The sequence below is a fragment of the Pseudophryne corroboree genome, chromosome 7 (genome assembly GCF_028390025.1).
Source record: "Pseudophryne corroboree isolate aPseCor3 chromosome 7, aPseCor3.hap2, whole genome shotgun sequence".
NCBI lineage: Eukaryota > Metazoa > Chordata > Amphibia > Anura > Myobatrachidae > Pseudophryne > Pseudophryne corroboree.
The window spans coordinates 54,514,199-54,530,583 of NC_086450.1; positions in this window are offsets into that span (position 1 = coordinate 54,514,199).

Below are 16,385 nucleotides of genomic sequence, written 5' to 3' on the forward strand. Positions count from 1 at the left end.
GGAGGAGGGTCATAGTGGGAGGAGCCAGTGCACACCAGTAGTCTAAAGCTTTCTTTTAGTTGTACCCAGTCTCCTGCGGAGCTGCTATTCCCCATGGTCCTTACGGAGTCCCAGCATCCACTACGGACTACGAGAAATAGAATTACCGGTGAGTAAATTATTATTTTTACACGGGTCCGAGGTAGGTTCGAACCTTCCCGCCTTGCTCGGCTAAACCGAGCGCGCCCGAACGTCATCATCCCGCTGTCGGATTCTCGTGAGATTCGGATTCTATATAAGCAGCCACGCGTCGCCGCCATTTTCACTCGTGCATTGGAGATGATAGGGAGAGGACGTGGCTGGCGTCCTCTCCGTTTATTGTAGAAGTTGATTGGTTTATTGCTTAATTGTGGGGAGGATTGGGGAGCAGCTGTTAGGAGGAGTACAGTGCAGAGTTTTGCTGATAAGTGACCACCAGTTTTTATCCGTTCTCTGCCTGAAAAAAACGCTCCATACCATATCTGTGCTCAGTGTGCTGCATAATATATCTGTGCTGAGTGCTCACACTGCTTAATTGTGGGGACTGGGGAGCAGCTATAGCAGGAGTACAGTGCAGAGTTTTGCTGACAGTGACCACCAGTACACGTTGTCTGCCTGAAAAACTCTCCATATCTGTGCTCAGTGTGCTGCTTTTTTATTGTGGGGACTGGGGACCACCAGTAATTAATATTATATAGGAGGAGTACAGTGCAGAGTGCACTGCTGTACCTACCTCTGTGTCGTCATCCATTAAGTATACTATCCATCTACATTCTATACCTGTGGTGCATTTTAGTTTTGCAGTTTGCCGACACAGTGTCCACCAGTATACTATATATAGCAGTATGATACGGAAGGCCACTGCTGTGCCTACCTCTGTGTCGTCATTAAGTATACTATCCATCTACATTCTATACCTGTGGTGCATTTTAGTTTTGCAGTTTGCCGATACAGTGTCCACCAGTATACTATATATAGTAGTACGATACGGAAGGCCACTGCTGTGCCTACCTCTCTGTCGTCATTAAGTATACTATCCATCTACATTCTATACCTGTGGTGCATTTTAGTTTTGCAGTTTGCCGACAGTGTCCACCAGTATACTATATATAGCAGTACGATACGGAAGGCCACTGCTGTGCCTACCTCTGTGTCGTCATTAAGTACACTATCCATCTACATTCTATACCTGTGGTGCATTTTAGTTTTGCAGTTTGCCGACACAGTGTCCACCAGTATACTATATATAGCAGTACGATACGGAAGGCCATTGCTGTGCCTACCTCTGTGTCGTCATTAAGTATACTATTCATCTAGATTCTATACCTGTGGTGCATTTTAGTTTCTCTGACGTCCTAGTGGATGCTGGGAACTCCGTAAGGACCACGGGGAATAGCGGCTCCGCAGGTGACTGGGCACAACTAAAAGAAAGCTTTTAGACTACCTGGTGTGCACTGGCTCCTCCCACTATGACCCTCCTCCAAGCCTCAGTTAGATTTCTGTGCCCAGACGAGCTGGATGCACACTAGGGGCTCTCCTGAGCTCCTAGAAAGAAAGTTTATTTTAGGTTTTTTATTTTACAGTGAGACCTGCTGGCAACAGGCTCACTGCATCGAGGGACTAAGGGGAGAAGAAGCGAACCTACCTGCTTGCAGCTAGCTTGGGCTTCTTAGGCTACTGGACACCATTAGCTCCAGAGGGATCGACCGCATGGAACTGGCCTTGGTGTTCGTTCCCGGAGTCGCGCCGCCGTCCCCCTTACAGAGCCAGAAGCAAGAAGAGGTCCGGAAAATCGGCGGCAGAAGACATCAGTCTTCACCAAGATAGCGCACAGCACTGCAGCTGTGCACCATTGCTCCTCATACACACTTCACACTCCGGTCACTGAGGGTGCAGGGCGCTGGGGGGGGCGCCCTGAGCAGCAATAAAAACACCTTGGCTGGCAAATATATCACAATATATAGCCCCAGAGGCTATATATGTGATAAATACCCCTGCCAGAATCCATAAAAAAGCGGGAGAAAAGTCCGCGAAAAAGGGGCGGAGCTATCTCCCTCAGCACACTGGCGCCGTTTTCTCTTCACAGTGCAGCTGGTAGACAGCTCCCCAGGCTCTCCCCTGTAGTTTGCAGGCTCAAAGGGTTAAAAAGAGAGGTGGGGGGCACTAAATTTAGGCGCAATATTGTATATACAAGCAGCTATTGGGAAAAATTCACTCAATATAGTGTTAATCCCTAAATTATATAGCGCTCTGGTGTGTGCTGGCATACTCTCTCTCTGTCTCCCCAAAGGGCTGTGTGGGGTCCTGTCCTCAGTCAGAGCATTCCCTATGTGTGTGCGGTGTGTCGGTACGGCTGTGTCGACATGTTTGATGAGGAGGCTTATGTGGTGGCAGAGCAGATGCCGATAAATGTGATGTCGCCCCCTGTGGGGCCGACACCAGAGTGGATGGATAGGTGGAAGGTATAAACCGACAGTGTCAACTCCTTACATAAAAGGCTGGATGACGTAACAGCTGTGGGACAGCCGGCTTCTCAGCCGCACCTGCCCAGGCGTCTCAAAGGCCATCAGGGGCTCAAAAACGCCCGCTCCCTCAGATGGCAGACACAGATGTCGACACGGAGTCTGACTCCAGTGTCGACGAGGTTGAGACATATACACAATCCACTAGGAACATCCGTCACATGATCCCGGCAATAAAAAATTAGTGATGAGCGGGTTCGGTTCCTCGGAATCCGAACCCCCCTGAACTTCAGCCTTTTTACACGGGTCCGAGGCAGACTCGGATCTTCCCGCCTTGCTCGGTTAACTCGAGCGCGCCCAAACGTCGTCATCCCGCTGTCGGATTCTCGCGAGGCTCGGATTCTATCGCGAGACTCGGATTCTATATAAGGAGCCGCGCGTCGCCACCATTTTCACACGTGCATTGAGATTGATAGGGAGAGGACGTGGCTGGCGTCCTCTCCGTTTAGAATAGAAATAGATAGAGAGTGAGAGTGAGACACTTGATTTACTGGAGCTTAGGAGTACTCAGAGAGTGCAGAGTTTACTAGTGACTGACCAGTGACCACCAGTGCAGTTTTATTATTATTTAATATAATCCGTTCTCTGCCTGAAAAAAAAATGATACACAGTGACACAGTATACCATATCTGTGCTCAGCCTCAGTGTGCTGCATCATCTATGTATATCTGACTGTGCTGAGTGCTCACTGCTCACACAGCTTAATTGTGTGGGAGACTGGGGAGCAGATATAGCAGGAGTACATTAACAGTGCACACTTTTGCTGCCAGAGTGCCACTGCCAGTGTGACTGACCAGTGACCACTGACCACCAGTATATTGTGATTGTCTGCCTGAAAAAGTTAAACACTCGTCGTGTGGTGTTTTTATTCTATAAACGCATTCTGCTGACAGTGTCTAGCAGGTCCGTCATTATATAATATATACCTGTCCTGCAGTAGTGATATATATATATTTTTTATATCATTATCATCCAGTCTATATTGGCAGCAGACGCAGTACGGTAGTCCACGGCTGTAGCTACCTCTGTGTCGGCAGTCGCTCGTCCATCCATAATTGTATACCACCTACCTGTGGTGTTTTTTTTTTCTTTCTATCTTCTTGATACTAGTAGCTTACTTTAGGAGTCTGCAGTGCTGACAGTGTCCAGCAGGTCCGTCATTATATAATATATACCTGTCCGGCTGCAGTAGTGATATATATATATTTTTTATATCATTATCATCCAGTCTATATTAGCAGCAGACGCAGTACGGTAGTCCACGGCTGTAGCTACCTCTGTGTCGGCAGTCGCTCGTCCATCCATAATTGTATACCACCTACCTGTTGTGTTTTTTTTCTTTCTATCTTCTTGATACTAGTAGCTTACTTTAGGAGTCTGCAGTGCTGACAGTGTCCAGCAGGTCCATCATTATATAATATATACCTGTCCGGCTGCAGTAGTGATATATATATATTTTTTATATCATTATCATCCAGTCTATATTAGCAGCAGACGCAGTACGGTAGTCCACGGCTGTAGCTACCTCTGTGTCGGCAGTCGCTCGTCCATCCATAATTGTATACCACCTACCTGTGGTGTTTTTTTTTCTATCTTCTTGATACTAGTAGTTACTTTAGGAGTCTGCAGTGCTGACAGTGTCCAGCAGGTCCGTCATTATATAATATATACCTGTCCGGCTGCAGTAGTGATATATATATATTTTTTATATCATTATCATCCAGTCTATATTAGCAGCAGACGCAGTACGGTAGTCCACGGCTGTAGCTACCTCTGTGTCGGCAGTCGCTCGTCCATCCATAATTGTATACCACCTACCTGTGGTGTTTTTTTTTTCTTTCTATCTTCTTGATACTAGTAGCTTACTTTAGGAGTCTGCAGTGCTGACAGTGTCCAGCAGGTCCGTCATTATATAATATATACCTGTCCGGCTGCAGTAGTGATATATATATATTTTTTATATCATTATCATCCAGTCTATATTAGCAGCAGACGCAGTACGGTAGTCCACGGCTGTAGCTACCTCTGTGTCGGCAGTCGCTCGTCCATCCATAATTGTATACCACCTACCTGTTGTGTTTTTTTTCTTTCTATCTTCTTGATACTAGTAGCTTACTTTAGGAGTCTGCAGTGCTGACAGTGTCCAGCAGGTCCATCATTATATAATATATACCTGTCCGGCTGCAGTAGTGATATATATATATTTTTTATATCATTATCATCCAGTCTATATTAGCAGCAGACGCAGTACGGTAGTCCACGGCTGTAGCTACCTCTGTGTCGGCAGTCGCTCGTCCATCCATAATTGTATACCACCTACCTGTGGTGTTTTTTTTTCTATCTTCTTGATACTAGTAGTTACTTTAGGAGTCTGCAGTGCTGACAGTGTCCAGCAGGTCCGTCATTATATAATATATACCTGTCCGGCTGCAGTAGTGATATATATATATTTTTTATATCATTATCATCCAGTCTATATTAGCAGCAGACGCAGTACGGTAGTCCACGGCTGTAGCTACCTCTGTGTCGGCAGTCGCTCGTCCATCCATAATTGTATACCACCTACCTGTGGTGTTTTTTTTTTTCTATCTTCTTGATACTACTAGCTTACTTTAGGAGTCTGCAGTGCTGACAGTGTCCAGCAGGTCCGTCATTATATAATATATACCTGTCCGGCTGCAGTAGTGATGTATATATATTTTATATATCATTATCATCCAGTCTATATTAGCAGCAGACACAATACGGTAGTCCACGGCTGTAGCTACCTCTGTGTCGGCAGTCGCTCGTCCATCCATAATTGTATACCACCTACCCGTGGTTTTTTTTTTCTATCTTCTTGATACTAGTAGCTTACTTTAGGAGTCTGCAGTGCTGACAGACAGTGTCCAGCAGGTCCGTCATTACATAATATATATATACCTGTCCGGCTGCAGTACTAGTGTGATATATATATATATTTTATTTTTATCTCATTATCATCCAGTCTATATTAGCAGCAGACACAGTACGGTAGTCCACGGCTGTAGCTACCTCTGTGTCGGCAGTCGCTGGTCCATCCATAATTGTATACCACCTACCCGTGGTTTTTTTTTCTATCTTCTTGATACTAGTAGCTTACTTTAGGAGTCTGCAGTGCTGACAGACAGTGTCCAGCAGGTCCGTCATTACATAATATATATATACCTGTCCGGCTGCAGTACTAGTGTGATATATATATATATTTTATTTTTATCTCATTATCATCCAGTCTATATTAGCAGCAGACACAGTACGGTAGTCCACGGCTGTAGCTACCTCTGTGTCGGCAGTCGCTCGTCCATCCATAAGTATACTAGTATCCATCCATCTCCATTGTTTACCTGAGGTGCCTTTTAGTTGTGCCTATTAAAATATGGAGAACAAAAATGTTGAGGTTCCAAAAATAGGGAAAGATCAAGATCGACTTCCACCTCGTGCTGAAGCTGCTGCCACTAGTCATGGCCGAGACGATGAAATGCCAGCAACGTCGTCTGCCAAGGCCGATGCCCAATGTCATAGTACAGAGCATGTAAAATCCAAAACACTGTCGGAGGAGAAGCGTAAACTTGCCAATATGCCATTTATCACACGGAGTGGCAAGGAACGGCTGAGGCCCTGGCCTATGTTCATGGCTAGTGGTTCAGCTTTACATGAGGATGGAAGCACTCAGCCTCTCGCTAGAAAAATGAAAAGACTCAAGCTGGCAAAAGCACAGCAAAGAACTGTGCGTTCTTCGAAATCCCAAATCCACAAGGAGAGTCCAATTGTGTCGGTTGCGATGCCTGACCTTCCCAACACTGGACGTGAAGAGCATGCGCCTTCCACCATTTGTACGCCCCCTGCAAGTGCTGGAAGGAGCACCCGCAGTCCAGTTCCTGATAGTCAGATTGAAGATGTCAGTGTTGAAGTACACCAGGATGAGGAGGATATGGGTGTTGCTGGCACTGGGGAGGAAATTGACAAGGAGGATTCTGATGGTGAGGTGGTTTGTTTAAGTCAGGCACCCGGGGAGACACCTGTTGTCCGTGGGAGGAATATGGCCATTGACATGCCTGGTGAAAATACCAAAAAAATCAGCTCTTCGGTGTGGAAGTATTTCACCAGAAATGCGGACAACATTTGTCAAGCCGTGTGTTGCCTTTGTCAAGCTGTAATAAGTAGGGGTAAGGACGTTAACCACCTCGGAACATCCTCCCTTATACGTCACCTGCAGCGCATTCATAATAAGTCAGTGACAAGTTCAAAAACTTTGGGCGACAGCGGAAGCAGTCCACTGACCAGTAAATCCCTTCCTCTTGTAACCAAGCTCACGCAAACCACCCCACCAACTCCCTCAATGTCAATTTCCTCCTTCCCCAGGAATGCCAATAGTCCTGCAGGCCATGTCACTGGCAATTCTGACGAGTCCTCTCCTGCCTGGGATTCCTCCGATGCATCCTTGCGTGTAACGCCTACTGCTGCTGGCGCTGCTGTTGTTGCTGCTGGGAGTCGATGGTCATCCCAGAGGGGAAGTCTTAAGCCCACTTTTACTACTTCCACGAAGCAATTGACTGTCCAACAGTCCTTTGCGAGGAAGATGAAATATCACAGCAGTCATCCTGTTGCAAAGCGGATAACTGAGGCCTTGACAACTATGTTGGTGTTAGACGTGCGTCCGGTATCCGCCGTTAGTTCACAGGGAACTAGACAATTTCTTGAGGTAGTGTGCCCCCGTTACCAAATACCATCTAGGTTCCACTTCTCTAGGCAGGCGATACCGAGAATGTACACGGACGTCAGAAAAAGACTCACCAGTGTCCTAAAAAATGCAGTTGTACCCAATGTCCACTTAACCACGGACATGTGGACAAGTGGAGCAGGGCAGGGTCAGGACTATATGACTGTGACAGCCCACTGGGTAGATGTATGGACTCCCGCCGCAAGAACAGCAGCGGCGGCACCAGTAGCAGCATCTCGCAAACGCCAACTCTTTCCTAGGCAGGCTACGCTTTGTATCACCGGTTTCCAGAATACGCACACAGCTGAAAACCTCTTACGGCAACTGAGGAAGATCATCGCGGAATGGCTTACCCCAATTGGACTCTCCTGTGGATTTGTGGCATCGGACAACGCCAGCAATATTGTGTGTGCATTAAATATGGGCAAATTCCAGCACGTCCCATGTTTTGCACATACCTTGAATTTGGTGGTGCAGAATTATTTAAAAACGAGAGGGGCGTGCAAGAGATGCTGTCGGTGGCCAGAAGAATTTCAGGACACTTTAGGCGTACAGGCACCACGTACAGAAGACTGGAGCACCACCAAAAACGCCTGAACCTGCCCTGCCATCATCTGAAGCAAGAAGTGGTAACGAGGTGGAATTCAACCCTATATATGCTTCAGAGGTTGGAGGAGCAGCAAAAGGCCATTCAAGCCTATACAATTGAGCACGATATAGGAGGTGGAATGCACCTGTCTCAAGCGCAGTGGAGAATGATTTCAACGTTGTGCAAGGTTCTGCAACCTTTTGAACTTGCCACACGTGAAGTCAGTTCAGACACTGCCAGCCTGAGTCAGGTCATTCCCCTCATCAGGCTTTTGCAGAAGAAGCTGGAGACATTGAAGGAGGAGCTAACACAGAGCGATTCCGCTAGGCATGTGGGACTTGTGGATGGAGCCCTTAATTCGCTTAACAAGGATTCACGGGTGGTCAATCTGTTGAAATCAGAGCACTACGTTTTGGCCACCGTGCTCGATCCTAGATTTAAAACCTACCTTGGATCTCTCTTTCCGGCAGACACAAGTCTGCTGGGGTTCAAAGACCTGCTGGTGAGAAAATTGTCAAGTCAAGCGGAACGCGACCTGTCAACATCTCCTCCTTCACATTCTCCCGCAACTGGGGGTGCGAGGAAAAGGCTCAGAATTCCGAGCCCACCCGCTGGCGGTGATGCAGGGCAGTCTGGGGCGACTGCTGATGCTGACATCTGGTCCGGACTGAAGGACCTGACAACGATTACGGACATGTCGTCTACTGTCACTGCATATGATTCTCTCCCCATTGAAAGAATGGTGGAGGATTATATGAGTGACCGCATCCAAGTAGGCACGTCAGACAGTCCGTACTTATACTGGCAGGAAAAAGAGGCAATTTGGAGGCCCTTGCACAAACTGGCTTTATTCTACCTAAGTTGCCCTCCCACAAGTGTGTACTCCGAAAGAGTGTTTAGTGCCGCCGCTCACCTTGTCAGCAATCGGCGTACGAGGTTCCTTCCAGAAAATGTGGAGAAGATGATGTTCATTAAAATTAATTATAATCAATTCCTCCGTGGAGACATTGACCAGCAGCAATTGCCTCCACAAAGTACACAGGGAGCTGATATGGTGGATTCCAGTGGGGACGAATTGATAATCTGTGAGGAGGGGGATGTACACGGTGATATATCGGAGGATGATGATGAGGTGGACATCTTGCCTCTGTAGAGCCAGTTTGTGCAAGGAGAGATTAATTGCTTCTTTTTTGGTGGGGGTCCAAACCAACCCGTCATTTCAGTCACAGTCGTGTGGCAGACCCTGTCACTGAAATGATGGGTTGGTTAAAGTGTGCATGTCCTGTTTATACAAAATAAGGGTGGGTGGGAGGGCCCAAGGACAATTCTATCTTGCACCTCTTTTTTCTTTCATTTTTCTTTGCGTCATGTGCTGTTTGGGGAGTATTTTTTTGAAGGGCCATCCTGCGTGACACTGCAGTGCCACTCCTAGATGGGCCAGGTGTTTGTGTCGGCCACTAGGGTCGCTTATCTTACTCACACAGCTACCTCATTGCGCCTCTTTTTTTCTTTGCGTCATGTGCTGTTTGGGGAGTGTTTTTTGGAAGGGCCATCCTGCGTGACACTGCAGTGACACTCATAGATGGGCCAGGTGTTTGTGTCGGCCACTAGGGTCGCTTAGCTTACTCACACAGCTACCTCATTGCGCCTCTTTTTTCTTTGCGTCATGTGCTGTTTGGGGAGTGTTTTTTGGAAGGGCCATCCTGCGTGACACTGCAGTGCCACTCCTAGATGGGCCAGGTGTTTGTGTCAGCCACTAGGGTCGCTTAGCTTACTCACACAGCTACCTCATTGCGCCTCTTTTTTTCTTTGCGTCATGTGCTGTTTGGGGAGTGTTTTTTGGAAGGGCCATCCTGCGTGACACTGCAGTGCCACTCCTAGATGGGCCAGGTGTTTGTGTCGGCCACTAGGGTCGCTTAGCTTACTCACACAGCTACCTCATTGCGCCTCTTTTTTTCTTTGCGTCATGTGCTGTTTGGGGAGTGTTTTTTGGAAGGGCCATCCTGCGTGACACTGCAGTGCCACTCCTAGATGGGCCAGGTGTTTGTGTCGGCCACTAGGGTCGCTTAGCTTACTCACACAGCTACCTCATTGCGCCTCTTTTTTTCTTTGCGTCATGTGCTGTTTGGGGAGTGTTTTTTGGAAGGGCCATCCTGCGTGACACTGCAGTGCCACTCCTAGATGGGCCAGGTGTTTGTGTCGGCCACTAGGGTCGCTTAGCTTACTCACACAGCTACCTCATTGCGCCTCTTTTTTTCTTTGCGTCATGTGCTGTTTGGGGAGTGTTTTTTGGAAGGGCCATCCTGCGTGACACTGCAGTGCCACTCCTAGATGGGCCAGGTGTTTGTGTCGGCCACTAGGGTCGCTTAGCTTACTCACACAGCTACCTCATTGCGCCTCTTTTTTTCTTTGCGTCAAGTGCTGTTTGGGGAGTGTTTTTTGGAAGGGCCATCCTGCGTGACACTGCAGTGCCACTCCTAGATGGGCCAGGTGTTTGTGTCGGCCACTAGGGTCGCTTAGCTTACTCACACAGCTACCTCATTGCGCCTCTTTTTTTCTTTGCGTCATGTGCTGTTTGGGGAGTGTTTTTTGGAAGGGCCATCCTGCGTGACACTGCAGTGCCACTCCTAGATGGGCCAGGTGTTTGTGTCGGCCACTAGGGTCGCTTAGCTTAGTCATCCAGCGACCTCTGTGCAAATTTTAGGACTAAAAATAATATTGTGAGGTGTGAGGTGTTCAGAATAGACTGAAAATGCGTGGAAATTATGGTTTTTGAGGTTAATAATACTTTGGGATCAAAATGACCCCCAAATTCTATGATTTAAGCTGTTTTTTAGTGTTTTTTGAAAAAAACACCCGAATCCAAAACACACCCGAATCCGACAAAAAAAATTCGGTGAGGTTTTGCCAAAACGCGGTCGAACCCAAAACACGGCCGCGGAACCGAACCCAAAACCAAAACACAAAACCCGAAAAATTTCAAGTGCACATCTCTAGTTCAGACATTTGTAAAGGGAGTGCTACATATTCAGCCCCCTTTTGTGCCTCCTGTATCACCTTGGGATCTCAACGTGGTGTTAAGTTTCCTAAAATCACATTGGTTTGAGCCACTTAAAACTGTGGATTTGAAATATCTCACGTGGAAAGTGGTCATGTTATTGGCCTTGGCTTCGGCCAGGCGTGTGTCAGAATTGGCGGCTTTGTCATGTAAAAGCCCTTATCTGATTTTCCATATGGATAGGGCAGAATTGAGGACTCGTCCCCAAGTTCTCCCTAAGGTGGTATCAGCTTTTCACTTGAACCAACCTATTGTAATGCCTGCGGCTACTAGGGACTTGGAAGATTCCAAGTTACTGGACGTAGTCAGGGCCTTAAAAATTTATATTTCCAGGACGGCTGGAGTCAGGAAAATTGACTCGCTTTTTATCCTGTAGGCACCCAACAAAATAGGTGCTCCTGCTTCTAAGCAGACTATTGCTCGCTGAATTTGTAGCACAATTCAGCTGGAGCATTCTGCGGCTGGATTGCCGCATCCTAAATCAGTAAAAGCCCATTCTACGAGGAAAGTGGGCTCATCTTTGCCGAGCAGCTACTTGGTCAGGGGCAAACACGTTTGCAAAATTCTACAAATTTGATACCCTGGCTGAGGAGGACCTTGAGTTCTCTCATTCGGTGCTGCAGAGTCATCCGCACTCTCCCGCCCGTTTGGGAGCTTTGGTATAATCCCCATGGTCCTTACGGAGTTCCCAGCATCCACTAGGACGTCAGAGAAAATAAGATTTTACTCACCGGTAAATCTATTTCTCGTAGTCCGTAGTGGATGCTGGGCGCCCATCCCAAGTGCGGATTGTCTGCAATACTTGTATGTAGTTATTGCCTAACTAAGGGTTATTGTTGAGCCATCTGTTGAGAGGCTCAGTTATATTTCATACTGTTAACTGGGTATAGTATCACAAGTTATACGGTGTGATTGGTGTGGCTGGTATGAGTCTTACCCTGGATTCAAAATCCTTCCTTATTGTGTCAGCTCTTCCGGGCACAGTATCCTAACTGAGGCTTGGAGGAGGGTCATAGTGGGAGGAGCCAGTGCACACCAGGTAGTCTAAAAGCTTTCTTTTAGTTGTGCCCAGTCTCCTGCAGAGCCGCTATTCCCCATGGTCCTTACGGAGTGCCCAGCATCCACTACGGACTACGAGAAATAGATTTACCGGTGAGTAAAATCTTATTTTTGCAGTTTGCCGACACAGTGTCCACCAGTATACTATATATAGCAGTACGATACGGAAGGCCACTTCTGTGCCTACCTCTGTGTTGTCATTAAGTATACTATTCATCTACATTATAATACCTGTGGTGCATTTTAGTTTTGCAGTTTGCCGACACAGTGACCACCAGTATACAATATATAGCAGTACAGTACGGAAGGCCACTGCTGTACCTACCTCTGTGTCGTCATTAAGTATACTATCCATCTACATTCTATACCTGTGGTGCGCCTCTTTTTTTCTTTGCGTCATGTGCTGTTTGGGGACAATTTTTTTGAAGGGCCATCCTGCCTGACACTGCAGTGCCACTCCTAGATGGGCCAGGTTTTTGTGTCGGCCACTTGTGTCGCTTAGCTTAGTCACACAGCGACCTTGGTGCGCCTCTTTTTTTCTTTGCATCATGTGCTGTTTGGGGACTATTTTTTTGAAGTGCCATCCTGCCTGACACTGCAGTGCCACTCCTAGATGGGCCAGGTGTTTGTGTCGGCCACTTGTGTCGCTTAGCTTAGTCACACAGCGACCTTGGTGCACCTCTTTTTTTCTTTGCATCATGTGCTGTTTGAGGACAATTTTTTTGAAGGGCCATCCTGCCTGACACTGCAGTGCCACTCCTAGATGGGCCAGGTGTTTGTGTCGGCCACTTGTGTCGCTTAGCTTAGTCACACAGCGACGTTGGTACGCCTCTTTTTTTCTTTGCATCATGTGCTGTTTGGGGACTATTTTTTTGAAGTGCCATCCTGCCTGACACTGCAGTGCCACTCCTAGATGGGCCAGGTGTTTGTGTCGGCCACTTGTGTCGCTTAGCTTAGTCACACAGCGACGTTGGTACGCCTCTTTTTTTCTTTGCATCATGTGCTGTTTGGGGACTATTTTTTTGAAGTGCCATCCTGCCTGACACTGCAGTGCCACTCCTAGATGGGCCAGGTGTTTGTGTCGGCCACTAGGGTCGCTTAGCTTACTCACACAGCTACCTCATTGCGCCTCTTTTTTTCTTTGCGTCATGTGCTGTTTGGGGAGTGTTTTTTGGAAGGGCCATCCTGCGTGACACTGCAGTGCCACTCCTAGATGGGCCAGGTGTTTGTGTCGGCCACTAGGGTCGCTTAGCTTACTCACACAGCTACCTCATTGTGCCTCTTTTTTTCTTTGCGTCATGTGCTGTTTGGGGAGTGTTTTTTGGAAGGGCCATCCTGCGTGACACTGCAGTGCCACTCCTAGATGGGCCAGGTGTTTGTGTCGGCCACTAGGGTCGCTTAGCTTACTCACACAGCTACCTCATTGCGCCTCTTTTTTTCTTTGCGTCATGTGCTGTTTGGGGAGTGTTTTTTGGAAGGGCCATCCTACGTGACACTGCAGTGCCACTCCTAGATGGGCCAGGTGTTTGTGTCGGCCACTAGGGTCGCTTAGCTTACTCACACAGCTACCTCATTGCGCCTCTTTTTTTCTTTGCGTCATGTGCTGTTTGGGGAGTGTTTTTTGGAAGGGCCATCCTGCGTGACACTGCAGTGCCACTCCTAGATGGGCCAGGTGTTTGTGTCGGCCACTAGGGTCGCTTAGCTTACTCACACAGCTACCTCATTGCGCCTCTTTTTTTCTTTGCGTCATGTGCTGTTTGGGGAGTGTTTTTTGGAAGGGCCATCCTGCGTGACACTGCAGTGCCACTCCTAGATGGGCCAGGTGTTTGTGTCGGCCACTTGGGTCGCTTAGCTTAGTCATCCAGCGACCTCGGTGCAAATTTTAGGACTAAAAATAATATTGTGAGGTGTTCAGAATAGACTGAAAATGAGTGGAAATTATGGTTTTTGAGGTTAATAATACTTTGGGATCAAAATGACCCCCAAATTCTATGATTTAAGCTGTTTTTTAGGGTTTTTTGAAAAAAACACCCGAATCCAAAACACACCCGAATCCGACAAAAAAAATTCGGTGAGGTTTTGCCAAAACGCGGTCGAACCCAAAACACGGCCGCGGAACCGAACCCAAAACCAAAACACAAAACCCGAAAAATTTCAAGTGCACATCTCTAGTGTTTGTGTCGGCCACTTGTGTCGCTTAGCTTAGTCACACAGCGACCTTGGTGCACCTCTTTTTTTCTTTGCAACATGTGCTGTTTGGGGACAATTTTTTTGAAGGGCCATCCTGCCTGACACTGCAGTGCCACTCCTAGATGGGCCAGGTGTTTGTGTCGGCCACTTGGGTCGCTTAGCTTAGCCATCCAGCGACCTCGGTGCAAATTTTAGGACTAAAAATAATATTGTGAGGTGTGAGGTGTTCAGAATAGACTGTAAATGAGTGGAAATTATGGTTATTGAGGTTAATAATACTATGAGATCAAAATGACCCCCAAATTCTATGATTTAAGCTGTTTTTTTAGGGTTTTTTGAAAAAAACACCTGAATCCAAAACACACCCGAATCCGACAAAAAATTTTCAGTGAGGTTTTGCCAAAACGCGTCCGAATCCAAAACACGGCCGCGGAACCGAACCCAAAACCAAAACACAAAACCCGAAAAATTTCCGGTGCACATCACTAGTTTTTTATCCACTCTAAAGGTGCCTACACACGGTGCAATGTATTCTTACGATTTTGACTATATAGTCAAAATCGCAAAAAAAGTAAGCACCATGGGGGTCATTCAGATCTGATCGTAGATGTGCTAAATTTAGCACATCTATGATCATTTACTCTGACATGCGGGGGACGCCCAGCACTAGGCTAGTCCGCCCCGCATGTCAGGCCCTACCCGCCGCACAGGTGCAAAAGCATTGCACAGCGGCGATGCTTTTGCACCTGGTGAGTAGCTCCCTCCAGCGCAGCTCCTGTGTGCTGGCAGGCCGCTACCCACCATATCCCAGGTCGCAGCAGCTGCGTGTGACGTCACGCAGCCACCGCGGCCCACCCTCCCAACTGTCCGGACACGCCTCCATTGGCAGCCCCCCTCCCGCCCCTGGATCGCCTCTGCTTGTCAATCAGATGATGCAATACCGATGCGCACTCCGGCGGGATCGTATCGCAAAAAAACAAATAGACTGTGCAGACAAGCCATTCTTAACTATCTAGTACAAAGTGTGCCATAGCCAAAATCGCACATAGCCAAAATCTCACCGTGTGTATAGACAATATTGGTGCTTCTGGGCTCTGGGGGAGTTCAAGGGAAATCACATAGTCAAATTTGGGCATAGACAATATCTCCCCATCAGGGCCGGATCTAGACCTTATGGGGCACAGGATGAAAAAATAGAGGCGTGGCTTCATGGAGAAGGTGCGTGGTCAGTTATGCCCCCTGTAGCTGTGCCCTCAGTAGTTGTGCCCCCAGTACTGTACCCCCTGTAGCTGTGCTTACAGTAGTATTGCCCCCAGTACTGTGCCCCCTGTAGAGTTTTCCCCACAGTACTGTGCCCCCTGTAGAGTTGTGCCCCCTAGTTGCGGCGCTTGCAAAAAATCTAAAAAACTAAATAAAAATAAATTAATACTTACAATTCCCGCTCCTGCTTCCTGACCGCTGCTGCCCTCCGTCTCCGGCTGCCGGGGCCGCTCCTCGGATCTATGGGAGAGACGTCATGACGTCTCTCCCATAGCACCGCATAGACACTAGAGGTCAATTAAGACCCCTAGTGTCTATGTGCCGCTCCAACAATGCAGTGCGGTGCGCAATAACTTCATAGTGCATCGCATCTACCGAGCACCGGGGGCACCAATAGCGGATCTTGCCACGGCAGCAGCGCCCTCTGGAAGGTGGTGGCGCCATCTCTGGATGGCGGCGCCCCGGGCAAAAATCCTGCGTGCCCATAGCAAGATTCGCTACTGACTAGTGGTGACTTCTGTCTTATTTGACTGTACATATAGGGGCCCATTTAGTAACATTATTTTTACTAAAATAATGTGAGAAAGGGTGTTTTCACTAGCATCTAAGTGCCGCTCCCACAATGCAGTGCGGGTGCCCCCTATTGAGAGTGAAAACCCACCCCATGCAAGTCTGCAAATGCGTGCATACGCCATACGAAAACTGCGCCAGACAGTGGACATCTGCAAATCACCATCAAATGATTTTTCTAGTCTGTGCAGTCTGTGCGTAGCCCAAGACTTATTCCTACAGTGCAATAGAAACAGTCTGACCGGGGCCTGACACGCCCAGAAACTGTCCAGTTACCACCCCCAAACAATTGCTTCCTGTCAATCAACTTGCGTACGCCTAGCGTTCTCTGCCAGCTGACAGAAAGCTGTTCAGGCACATTGCCAGTGTGATCAGCTATGT